This window comes from Prunus avium, chromosome 3 (assembly GCF_965620075.1).
Source record: "Prunus avium chromosome 3, drPruAviu1.hap1.1, whole genome shotgun sequence".
Lineage (NCBI taxonomy): Eukaryota > Viridiplantae > Streptophyta > Magnoliopsida > Rosales > Rosaceae > Prunus > Prunus avium.
Genome location: NC_142286.1, coordinates 7,350,449 through 7,363,264, shown reverse-complemented (window position 1 = coordinate 7,363,264; position 12,816 = coordinate 7,350,449). Strand labels below are relative to the sequence as shown.

At 40.0% G+C, this 12,816-nt stretch overlaps 1 non-coding gene across 1 annotated transcript; it reads left to right on the top strand.

Annotated features, from left to right (window-relative positions):
- Positions 1–960: 960 nt before the first annotated feature.
- On the top strand, positions 961–1,067 carry LOC148295523 (small nucleolar RNA R71). The gene has a single exon (XR_015834971.1). It is a non-coding gene; the product is annotated as a small nucleolar RNA R71 (small nucleolar RNA).
- Positions 1,068–12,816: the final 11,749 nt, after the last annotated feature.

Here is a 12,816-nt window from a genome sequence, read left to right as displayed (position 1 = left end):
GGAATCGGTGGAACATATGGAGCGGGTGGCACGTATCTATCTTCTTGAAGATGTGGTGGCACAAATTTGTCATCTCTCTTATGCAATTGGAATTGTTTGGATTCCTGAGAATCTGATTTGTCATTAGGAGCAGATTGAGAAGTTTTGAGATGTTCCCCTTCTGTAGCCGTGGTCTCCTCCTCTTCATCTTCTACAATCACAACATCATTTGAAAGATTAGAATCAACTTTACTATCAATGATCTTACCTGATCTGAGCACATGAATGGCCTTGGCTTCTTGGTTCTTTGGATTGATCTCGGTTTGGCTTGGCCATTTCCCAGGTGCTCTTTGAGTTATTTCAGCAGCTAATTGGCCTATTTGAACTTCCAATTTGGCAATGGCAGCTTGTGTAGTTTGCTGGAAATTGGATTGGTTGATTGCCATCTGCTTAACTATATCATCCAATGATGATGTTTGTTGTGGCTTTTGGAATGAAGGGGGATTGGCTTGATTCTGAGTATTCCTCCATGAAAAGTTTGGATGATTCCTCCAACCTGGATTATAACTTTGAGAGTATGGATCATTTCTTGGACCTTGGTTGTAGGAATTTACCAACTTAGCTTGCTCTTGCACAAATTCTGGATATCCAGCCCCAAGTGGACAAGCTATGGTAGCATGGTCAGGAGTTTCGCAAATACTACACACTTCCTTCGGAGGGCTTCTTGAGTTTAATGCAAGAAGAGCATCTAGCTTTTGTTCCAGTTTTGAAATCTGCACACTAGAAGCATCATTAGAACCACTAATAACACGTTTACCTCTTGTATCCGTATGTTGGGTCTCCATTGCTATCTCCTCAAAGAGTTCGTATGTTTCTTCTAGAGTTTTGGTTTTAAAAGAACCACCTGCAAAATTGGTGACTATATTATGACTAGAAGGGGTTAGTCCTTTATAAAACATACGCATTTGAAGCTTCAATGGAATCCCATGATGAGGACATTGGTTGAGCAGCCCATTGAATCTCTCCCATGCTTCACAAAACGATTCATCATCTTGCTGTGCAAATAACAAGATCTTATCCCTAAGCATGTCGGTCTTTTGCGTGGAGAAGTATTTCTCCAAGAACTTCTTTTGAATGGCAGCCCATGTAGTGAGTGAACCAGGCTTCAAAGAATTCAACCAATATTTCGCCTTATCCTTCAAAGTGTATGGAAACACTCTCATTCGAAGTTGATCTTCTGTCACACCTGTCAAGGGAAAAGAACTCACAACATTAAAAATATCCTTTATATGAGTTAATGGATCTTCATTAGGTAAACCATAAAAGGAAGGCAGCATATTAAGATGAGAAGATTTAAGCTCATAATTTCGAGCTACAGTGGGCAGCAAAATGCTTGAAGGAGATGCTGGAATTGTTGGGATATCAAGTTCTCCCATGAATTCATTGGCAGCCATCTCTTCTTCTTCTTCTTGGTCTGAACTTGCTTCCGAATTTGAAGGTGAAGAACCAGGAAGTTCAGTGTGGAGAGCAATACTTGTAAATGTGGCAAGAGCTTGCTCTTTTGCAGTTGACAACTCTCTTTCTAGACGATTATGAACTTCAGAGATCACCCGGTTGGGTTGCAACGATGGTCCTGCGTTCAAAGATCTGGAGCGTTGGAACGAAGACCTCACTTGTTCAAGGAACGGTCTTTTAGACATAAACTACCTGAAACAGAAAATTAGATTAATTAGAAACACTAAAAAGAATAGGGTAACCTTGGGCACATAACCAGGGAAGAACTTTCGTTCAGTCCCCGGCAACGGCGCCAAAATTTGTTGTTAATTATTATGTTAACTCGCAATTGTACGGGGCAATTAGTAATATAGCAAGACAAGTACGAGGTCGTACCCACGAAGACTGAGAAGTTCAAATTAGTTATGTACGTAGATTACCGAATTCAAGAAGTTAGGAAGTTAAGTCTAAAACAGAAATTAAAGTGAGAGTGATTGTGATTGTGAAAGGAAGTGAGCAAACTGAAATTGCGAATGAAAGCAAATAAACAAGTGTAACAAAGAGTGGTTTTAAGAGTTGGAAAACAGATTTGGAGACTAGGGCATTCGAATCACCATAACAATTCAATTCTGGGTTATATGGAGTCAAGTAACAAGTCTAATTCAGATTCAAAGATTGATTCTAGCTAAAGTATGATTAGGCCATGGTGTTTGATCCTAACCTTGTGTTCCTAATTCCCTAATTTGATCATTTGTTGTCTAACCTAAAATTAAGCATTAGGAACCCATTAAGCATAGAAGAACAATTTAAACAACCAAGCATGTATCTAATCCCTGTTGTCGAATGTCCATACATACTCTTCCTATTCATAGTTCAATTCGAATTAAAGCATGGTGTCTACTCTTAATTCAAACCAAGATAGTTAACAAACAAGTTCTAATGGTGATCAATCATTCAAACAAGCATGTTAACTTATAAGCATAATGAATAAGAACATGAATCATGAATCAAACTTGAAACTCCAAACTTATAAACCCAGAATATTCATGTTAGGTTACATCGAAGCCCTAGTTATGGATTTAGTTACTCATAATGGAAAAGAAACTAAAATAGAAATGGGAAAACATAATGAATGCCATAAGAGTAGAAAAACCCTTTTCTGAAGTTCTTGTAGTGTCCAATGCTTCTCCAAGAGCTTCTCCACGTCTAGAAGGATGTATGAAGGATATGGAGGTGATTTGAGATGAGCTTGAGTGAGTGGTGATGGATGAGAAAGAGGAAATTCGTAGGGAAATGGAAGGGAGGTTTTCTGGAGCTGTTTTGGTGATTTTGGGGCAGTTTAGAGTATTGGGTTGATTGCTTGAGTGTTTGGGGTTGTGGGAATGTATGAGGATGATTTCTGGATGATGGAAGTGTGGAGGATGGCTGAAGTGAATTTTGTAGCTTGAAGACTCCTCTATTTATAGGGCTAAAGAGGGAGGAACATCATGATGAAATCCAACACCACCATTCCTCATTTAATACAACCCATAACTCCCACTTCATCTTGTCTATATTAGTGTGGTTGGAATCAATCCCATCCCATACTTCTTTTGCTGCACCTCAAGCTTTCTTCACATGGGATCAAAGGTGATCAATTGTGGCTGCCTTTTGCTGCCAACCCATGTGGTCTTCTTTTGGTTGTTGAACAAAAACGAGTCTTCTGAACCAGACTTGGTGTAGGAAGGCCAGAGGTTTCAAAACTTATCCAATGGGGCTCAAATCTGGATATGTTATAGTAGACACCCATTGGAACAACTTCTATGAAGAAAGTATTCCTATCGGAGCAATAGAAGTATGCGTTTTGGGCCTTGCAATTTGGCTGCCGAACAGAGACTGGAATTGACTTCATTTCATTTATGCTTTACATGCATGCACATGCTTTCTCTATAATAACTCCAGCATGTACCAACTTGATCCTTTAGAATTTCATAGCTGGAATGCCTCCCCACTTCACTCATTATGTTGGATCCAAAGTCAGTTGCAGCATGGGTGAGGCACATGGAGGCACATGACAAAGCTGGCAGCTGCAAATCCTCCTGAGCAGGGTTGAGTGTTGGGCGGGCTGAGCACTCCACAAATGTCCAATTGGGCTGAAATTTGGATATGTTGTACTAGACACCCATTGGAACAAGTTTCATGAAGATCTTCACCTCATCCAAGCCCCATAGCATGCTGATCCAAGGCCAAGAAGCTGACCTACGAAATTGGGCTGGAAAGGAGTTGTAGCCAAAATGTGTTTGTCTTTAAGCCCTTCTTCCATTCACCCAAATCAAGCCTTAACATGCATGGATTGCATCATTTCCTATCCAAAGTCATCATTGTTACCTAAATGTCAATTAACTGAAAGATAAACACAAAAAGGATTAAAAGCACAAGTTTAACTCAAACACATAGCCAAATCATAAGCTAGAAGGGTACAAAATAATATACAATTATGAACCGATCACAGCTATCTACTGTTCCCGAATACTAATAAGGAGTTAGCGGCTGAAATCAGTTTTATTTCTGGCTCACCTCTCACAAATAATTTAGGCAAGTACTGTTAAGATTTATCTTTAGATTATTTATGTTTCAATAAAGTGGTTGTATGTAGTTAGGAGTCTTGTTTACCTAGTCTACAGGAGAATCCCTAAGTTTTAGGAATCATGGTCAGGTTCATTTTTCATGCTGGAGTCGTGGTATGTAGTTCCACAAAATCTGCTAAGTGGATGTTATGTTGCTTGCAGCAGCAGACTTGTTTTCTTATTTAAGTTGTAATTTTCCCATTCAGTTTAATCAACGAAATACAGAGCTTTATCATTCCAATACGTCTCTTTTTGTTTTTCCTTATCGTTGTATCAGTGGTATCAGAGCCCCCCACTGGGGCCTGGTTTGAAAAAGCAACAAGCTTTCATCTTGTAGCAACAAGACTACATGGCGTCTGAAAACAACTTTGTGCAACCTGCGATTCCACGTTTTGATGGTCACTATGACCATTGGAGTATGCTAATGGAGAACTTTCTACGGTCAAAAGAGTATTGGCCGATCGTTGAATCTGGAATTCAAGCACCATCAACAGATACAGTCTTGACAGATGTCCAGAAAACAGAGTTGGAAGGGAGAAAGCTCAAAGATTTGAAGGCAAAAAATTGTCTTTTTCAGGCAATTGATCGTTCTATCTTGGAAACAATTCTTAGCAAAGAAACTTCCAAAGATATTTGGGATTCCATGAAGAAAAAATATCAAGGCTCTGCTAGAGTGAAGCGTGCACAGCTTCAAGCTTTGCGAAGAGATTTTGAGACTCTACAAATGAAGGATGGGGAATCTGTCACAAGTTATTGTGCCAGGACTATGGAGATCAGCAACAAAATGCGATTTCATGGTGAGAAGATGGGAGATGTCACCATTGTGGAAAAGATATTGCGTTCCCTGACACCAAAATTTGATTATGTTGTGTGTTCCATTGAAGAATCCAAAGATATAGATGCATTTTCTCTTGATGAACTGCAAAGCTCCTTGCTAGTCCATGAACAGAAGATGAACCGAAGTTCAACTTCAGAGGAGCAAGCTTTAAAGGCTTCTATCTCTACTCATTTCTCAAACTCTAGAGGAAGGGGTAGAGGTAGAGGTAGGGGAGATCGAGATCAATATTTTGACAAATCAAAGGTAGAGTGCTTTAGATGTCATAAATTTGGACATTATCGTTCTGAATGTTATACTAAGCTGCCTGAAGACGAAGAAAAGGAAGCGCAATCGAATTTTGCCGAAAAGAAGGAAGTGGAAACTTTGTTAATGGCTGTTCAAGCTAATCAGGAACCTGAGTCTGATGTTTGGTATGTGGATACGGGCTGCAGTAACCACATGTGTGGAAGTAAGTCTTCTTTTTCTTATTTAAATGAAGGCTTTCATTCTAAAGTAAGTTTTGGTGATTTTTCCACTGTGAAAGTGATGGGAAAGGGTAATATAGAGATAAGAAACAAGAATGGTTTTGTAGAAACAATTTCTAATGTCCTTTACGTTCCTGACTTGAAAAGTAATCTGTTGAGTGCTGGTCAGTTACAAGAAAAGGGTTATGTAATCACTATTCAAAAGGGTGTTTGTGAGATTTATGATCCCACTAGAGGAGCCATTGCTGTTGTGCAAATGAGTTCAAACAGGTTGTTTCCATTGAAGATTACAAGTGTGCAATCTTGTTTGGTAGCTGAAGTAAAAGATCCTTTTTGGTTGTGGCATTTTCGTTATGGCCACTTGAGTTTTGGTGGATTGAAGACCCTCCAGCAGAAAAATATGGTGACAGGTCTTCCTCAGATTAGTATTCCTTCCCAAGTTTGCGAAGAGTGTGTTGTTAGCAAACAACATCGTGATCAATTTCCCAAAGGAAAGGCATGGAGAGCACAAAACCTACTGGAGCTGGTGCATTCAGACATATGTGGTCCAATCAATCCAATATCGAATGGTAAAAAGAAATATTTTATTTCTTTTATTGATGACTTCAGTAGAAAGGCATGGGTGTATTTTTTGCGGGAAAAATCAGAGGCTTTTAATGCATTTAAAAGTTTCAAGGCACTTGTTGAGAATGAAAGTGGAAGAAGGATCAAAACTCTTCGAACAGATCGTGGTGGCGAATATTGCTCAAAAGAATTTGAAGTTTTTTGTGAAGAGCAAGGGATACGAAGGCAACTCACTGCTTCATATACACCCCAGCAAAACGGTGTATCCGAGAGGAAAAATCGAACCATTCTCAATATGGTCAGAAGCTTGCTAGTTAAGGGAGAAGTTCCTAAAAGTTTTTGGCCTGAAACAGTTTTGTGGCCCATTCATGTTTTGAACAGATGCCCTACTTTCTCTGTTAAAAACATGACACCTGAGGAAGCTTGGAGTGGACGGAAACCCTCAGTGGATCACTTTAAAGTGTTTGGGTGCATAGCATATGCACACATTCCAGACGTAAAGAGGAAGAAGCTCGACGACAAGGGTGCAAAGTGTGTATTTCTTGGAGTTAGTGAACACTCCAAAGCCTACAAATTATTCAACCCAACTACTGAGAAGGTGATCACTAGCAGAGATGTGGTCTTTGATGAAGAAAAGACGTAGGTTTGGTCTGGAGAAGGCAAGAAGCAACAGCAAATTCCAGCTAACTTTGATGCAACAGACAATAGCATTGAGCAGTCTCCTGAGCCTGATGAAATCCCACTAGAAAATGATCTGCCTGCAGATGTTCAGGCACCTCAAATTCAATGTCCAAGGAAGAGACCATCATGGATGAATGATTATGTAAGTGGAGATGAACTCTCTGATGATGATGCTACTGCACACTTTGCTTTGTTTGCAGATTCTACTCCTCTCACCTTTGAGGAAGCAGTTGAGGATTCAAAATGGCAAGAGGCAATGGATGCAGAAATTAAGTCTATTGAGAAAAATGATACATGGGAGCTTACTGATTTGCCTAAAGGTCAGAAGACTATAGGTGTGAAATGGGTTTTTAAAACTAAATTGAATGAGAGAGGTGAGGTGGACAAGCACAAGGCCCGTTTGGTAGCAAAGGGATACAAGCAAAAATATGGTGTCGATTACAAAGAAGTGTTTGCCCCAGTTGCAAGGCAAGACACAATTCGTTTGGTAATCTCTCTAGCTGCTCAAAACTCCTGGCCTATATTTCAACTAGATGTGAAATCTGCTTTTTTACATGGTGAATTGCAAGAGCAAGTGTTTGTCGATCAACCTCCAGGCTATGTGCAACAAGGCAAAGAGAAGAAGGTTCTGAGATTGAAGAAGGCACTTTATGGGCTGAAACAAGCACCACGAGCTTGGTACAGCCGCATAGATGCATATTTCGTCAAACAAGGCTTCCAAAAGTGTCCTTATGAGCATACTTTATACATAAAGGCTGGTGATGAAGGTAAAATGCTCATTGTATGCCTTTATGTTGATGATCTAATTTATACTGGAAGTGGTGTTGACATGTTTGATGATTTTAAGAAGTCTATGATGAAAGAGTTTGATATGAGTGACTTGGGGCTGATGCACTACTTTCTTGGTATAGAAGTAGTACAATCAGCAACTGGTATTTTTATTTGCAAAAAAGAAATATGCTCTGGAAGTATTGGAAAAGTTTCAGATGCTGAACAGCAATCCAGTCGAAACTCCAGCAGAGGTAGGATCGAAGTTGAGTCAAGATCCTGATGGGGAGAGAGTTGACAGCACTTATTTCAAACAGATAGTTGGAAGTTTGATGTATCTAACTTCCACGAGGCCTGATATCATGCATTCTGTAAGCGTGATAAGTCGATATATGGAGAATCCCACTGAGATGCATCTCAGGGCAGCCAAGAGAATCTTTCGTTACTTGAAAGGCACAACAGATTTTGGGATTTTTTATAAGAAAGTAAAAAAGTCAAGTTTTCTTGGTTTTACTGACAGTGATTACGCAGGTGACATTGATGATCGTAAAAGCACTTCTGGAAATGTGTTTTTAATGAGTTCAGGTGCAATTTCATGGTCCTCGAAGAAGCAGCAAATTGTGACATTATCCACTACTGAAGCTGAGTTCGTGGCAGCTGCTTCATGTTCCTGCCAAGCCATTTGGTTGAGAAGAATGCTAGAAGTTCTTGGTAACCAGCAACAAGATTCAACAACAATTTATTGTGATAATGTTTCAGCAATCAGGCTTTCCAGGAATCCAGTTATGCATGGAAGAAGCAAACATATCGACGTTAGATATCATTTCTTGCGTGATCTATGCAAGGATGGTGTGATTGAGTTGCAGTTCTGTAAGAGTGAAGATCAAGTTGCTGATCTCATGACAAAACCTCTCAAACAACCTGTGTTTGAGAAGCTCAGAAGTGTGCTTGGAGTTTGTTCAAGGGAGGGACTCGCACATGAGTGAAGTGAAGATGAAGATCAATCCTAAACTGTTTTCTGCAGAAATCAGTTTAAGGGAGGGTGTTAAGATTTATCTTTAGATTATTTATGTTTCAATAAAGTGGTTGTATGTAGTTAGGAGTCTTGTTTACCTAGTCTACAGGAGAATCCCTAAGTTTTAGGAATCATGGTCAGGTTCATTTTTCATGCTGGAGTCGTGGTATGTAGTTCCACAAAATCTGCTAAGTGGATGTTATGTTGCTTGCAGCAGCAGACTTGTTTTCTTATTTAAGTTGTAATTTTCCCATTCAGTTTAATCAACGAAATACAGAGCTTTATTATTCCAATACGTCTCTTTTTGTTTTTCCTTATCGTTGTATCAAGTACTTGGGGATGCCTCTGTTGCACACTAGGGTGAATAAGGCCACCTACTGCAAGCTTGTGGAGAAAATGCACGCTAAACTTGCATCCTGGAAAAGTAAAGTACTTTCTATTGCAGGAAGAGCAACTCTAATCCAAGCTGTCACCTCTGCTATTCCTATTTATGCTATGCAAACTGTCAAATTGCCTATGAGTATTTGTGGGGATCTTGATAGATTAAATCGGAATTTTTTTTGGGGAGGCAGTGACAAGAAACACAAAATTCATCTATGTCAGTGGGACATTGCAAGTAGACCTAAGAGCCATGGTGGTCTTGGCTTCAAGAAAACTCATCATATGAACCAAGCCCTTCTAGCTAAAAGTGCCTGGAGATTATTGAAGAAGGAGGAGGGCTTGTGGTCTCAGATTTTTGAGAAAAAATACTTAAAGGGTCATTCCTTTTGTGAACCTCCTTTGACTCCTACGAAAAACTGCTCTCCCACGTGGAAGGGGATTTTATTTGGTGCTCAAATTCTTGATAAAGGATTGACCTGGAGGCTTGGAAAAGGAGATCGTGTCAACTTTTGGAAAGACAAATGGTTATGCGATGAAGCTCTTATCTACCATGTGGATGCTACTCCTGATAGAGATTTGAATGTTGCTGTCTCAGATTTCTTTACTAATGGCTGGTGGGATGTAGAAAAGCTACAAAGTGTGCTACCTGAGGATTGGGTCCAGAAAATTATAAATTGTCCTGCTGACTTTGGGGGGCGGTTAAAGGACTGCCAAATCTGGAAACCTACTCCTAATGGGTTGTTCTCTGTCAAGTCGGCGTACAACTTACTTTTCAAAGGGACAGAGTGGTTACATCCTTGGTGGAAAGTGCTATGGAAACTCAGAATCCCTCCCAAGATTCAAATTTTCTTCTGGTTGGTTTTCCAGGAAAAAATTTTGTCGAATGATCAGCGTACTCACAGGCATTTAACTGCAAATCCGGATTGTAACATCTGTGAGTGGCCTATTGAATCAACCATGCATATCCTGCGGGACTGCCCTAGAGCAAGAAGAGTGTGGAATTTATTTATTGTTAATATTCTTGACTCCTTCTACCAAGCTGAGTTACACCCTTGGCTTTTAAACAACCTGTGCTCTAAGGTACAATCCTCTCAAATCCCTTGGAAAATTTTATTTGTGTTCATCTGCTGGCACATATGGAAATGGAGGAATGAGTTTATCTTTAAAAATGAAGCACCGCTACCTTATAATATGCGAGAAATAATTTTGTCTGATGCTAAGGAATGGATTAAAGCTACTGCTGCCATCCAGAATAATATTGATAGGGTGCATGTCATGCTGGCTTGGATTCCCCCTGTTTTGGGGGTGGTTAAACTAAATGTGGACGGATCCCGCAAAGAAAGTATTGGAGCTATTGGTGCTGGAGGAGTTCTCAGAGACCACCTAGGACAATGGCTTGGTGGGTTTGCTGTCAATTTGGGGAAAGGAAAAATTCTTGAAGCTGAGTTATGGGGCTTGTTTTTTGGCCTAAAGCTTGCTGTGGAAAAACATGTTGATGATGTTGTTATTGAAATGGACTCAGCTATTGCTGTGAAGCTCATACAGAATGCTGAGGTGGATAATTTTCATCCTACTGCTGGCCTGGTTAGTAATTGCAAGAGGATCATGAACCAGTTTAGAAGGGTTGACATTCAACACATTTATAGAGAGAGGAATTCTGTTGCAGATGGTTTAGCTACTTGGAGTCACAACCTTGACATGGGGTATTGGTACCTTGATGATAGCCCTGTTTGGATTGGCAACCTGTTGACTGATGATTCGCTGGGGGTTGCTAAGACCCGTTTGATAAATGTTGTGTAATCTGTGTGTTTTTTCCTTTGGGGTTCTTTAACCCCCTTTTCTCATCCAAAAAAAAAAGTTTCAAGGAGAGCAGGTTTTTCAGAGAAAGAAGAGGGCATGGTTGCTTTAAAGAAAACATTCAATTTTAAAACATATTATTATTAGAGAAACAAATAGACTTAATATTATGTATTATTTTTCTCTAAAATAAATGTAATTTAATGAGCTAACGACAAAAGACACCCGACTGGTTTAGGGTCATTCTCAAATTAGGCCCCAGGGTATCAATTTTATCAATTTACGCCCTTATGTTTTCAACTTTGTCCAATTTCATCTTTCCGTTAAGTTGACCAGACAGTCAATCGTTAAATGCTAACGTGGCACCCTTGGGACCCACCCCACCAGCAAATTGACCATTCCGCGCATGCTAGTTGAAGGGTAGTTTTTGGGTTTCGACAATTCAAAAACAAAAAAAACCTGAAAATCGCACCCAAATTAGGCACTCGTTGCAAAGCTAGAGATCGAAGACAAAGCCACAAAGACGTCGTTCGTCCTCAACCTCAGTTTAACCTAAATCCTAAATCTCCATAACTCAGAGCTCAGATCTACGATTTCGAAGAAGTGAGCCGCCCAAAGGTTTATTCAAGTGTATGGGCTCCTTAACCCAGAAAACGAAGGAGAAATGGAGCATAAGGCGATGGTGTGTTGGTGTGGTAAGAATGCGAGAATCCTAACGTCGTGGACAATTTTGAATCCTGGGAGGCAATTCGCTGTGTGTGCAAAGGTAAAAAGCTGGATTTGATGCAAAATATTAGATTTTGAATTGTAGCAGGTGCAAATATGAATTTACAGAGTGGGTTTTGTGCAGAGGAGGTTCTGATTTCTGGGTTTGGTGTGATATGGAAATGTGTGAAAGGTCTAAAGTTGTGATTCTGGGGTTGCTAAAATCGCGGGATAAGTTGGAGAATTCAATAGCTAAGGCTAGACGCATGGAGAAGGTTCTTTGGGCAGCATTGGTGGTGTCGTGGATGCTGATTGCAATGTTCTTCCTTGGAGGGAATGGTGGATCAGATGGATTGAAGCTGAAGACTTTGGAATTGGCATGAAAGGTGGTGTTTAAGGGATGCACTGTGCTTTTGGTATGGGTACTGTGCTTGTGGTGTAATGTAGTGTGCTTTTGGTTAGGGTCTGCACTGTGCCTTTGGTATGGAAAGCACTGTGCTTTTGGTTATGTAATGGGAATGAACACTTTTGCTATGTAATGGGAATGAGCATGATGGCTATTTAATTTGCATACAATGTGACATTTTGGTAATGCATTAATATGTACAAAATGGACCTGTTCTTTCCAACAACTTGTAACATTTACAACCTTCCAAAAAAACAGAACCTGTTTTCCAAAAAAAACACCTATTTTCCAAAAAAAACAACACCTGTTTTCCAAAAAAAAAAAAAAACCTATCTTACAAGATATCACAAGCTATCTTCCCAAAATAAGGCAACTTGTCTTCCAAAATAACATTATAACCTAACCCAACCAACTAATAAAGGTAAAACTGTCTTCTGATAACAAAATAACCTAACCTAACCTAACCAGCTAATAGAACTCTGTGATTTCCCACCATTAAAAGAAAGACAAGTGTGCAAAACCATCATCATTCCTTGCTCAAGTCTGATGCTCCCATAACCATAGGCCGTTTCCTCAATAAATAAGAATTGTCAGTTGAAGCTTCAGTTGATGCAGTAGGTGCAGATCCACTTGCAGGGGGGCAGATGTTGAGGATGGAGCAGCTGAATCAGTTGGTGGTACATTTGAACTTCCAATTGCAGTGGTGGCATTTCTCTTCCATTTTCCTTTCTGCACAGATCTTGCAGGCTTAGCTCGCCTTGTTGTTGTATTGGGACCAGCTTCACTTGTTTGAGTAGTTTGTTGGGATGAGGCAAAAAACAATAAACTGTTAGTTGCATCATATTCCAAAAACATAAAAATTTATAAAATTAACAAATGTTCAGCCTGAAATGTTTATCTCTGCTTTCCTCTTTTTTATTTTTGTTTTGGGATGGAGATTCCTGTGACAAGTCCTTTTGTTGTCAATGGCGGACCTACAGAGGTGCAAGGAGGTGCAGTTGCACCTCCCCTCGCCGGAAAAAGCCATGGATGTGCTGGATTTGCCCCTTTGCTCTCTAGCATTTTAAAAGGTATTATCAAGGCGCACCTCATGGAGTGCGACGATCTGAGGCCTCCTG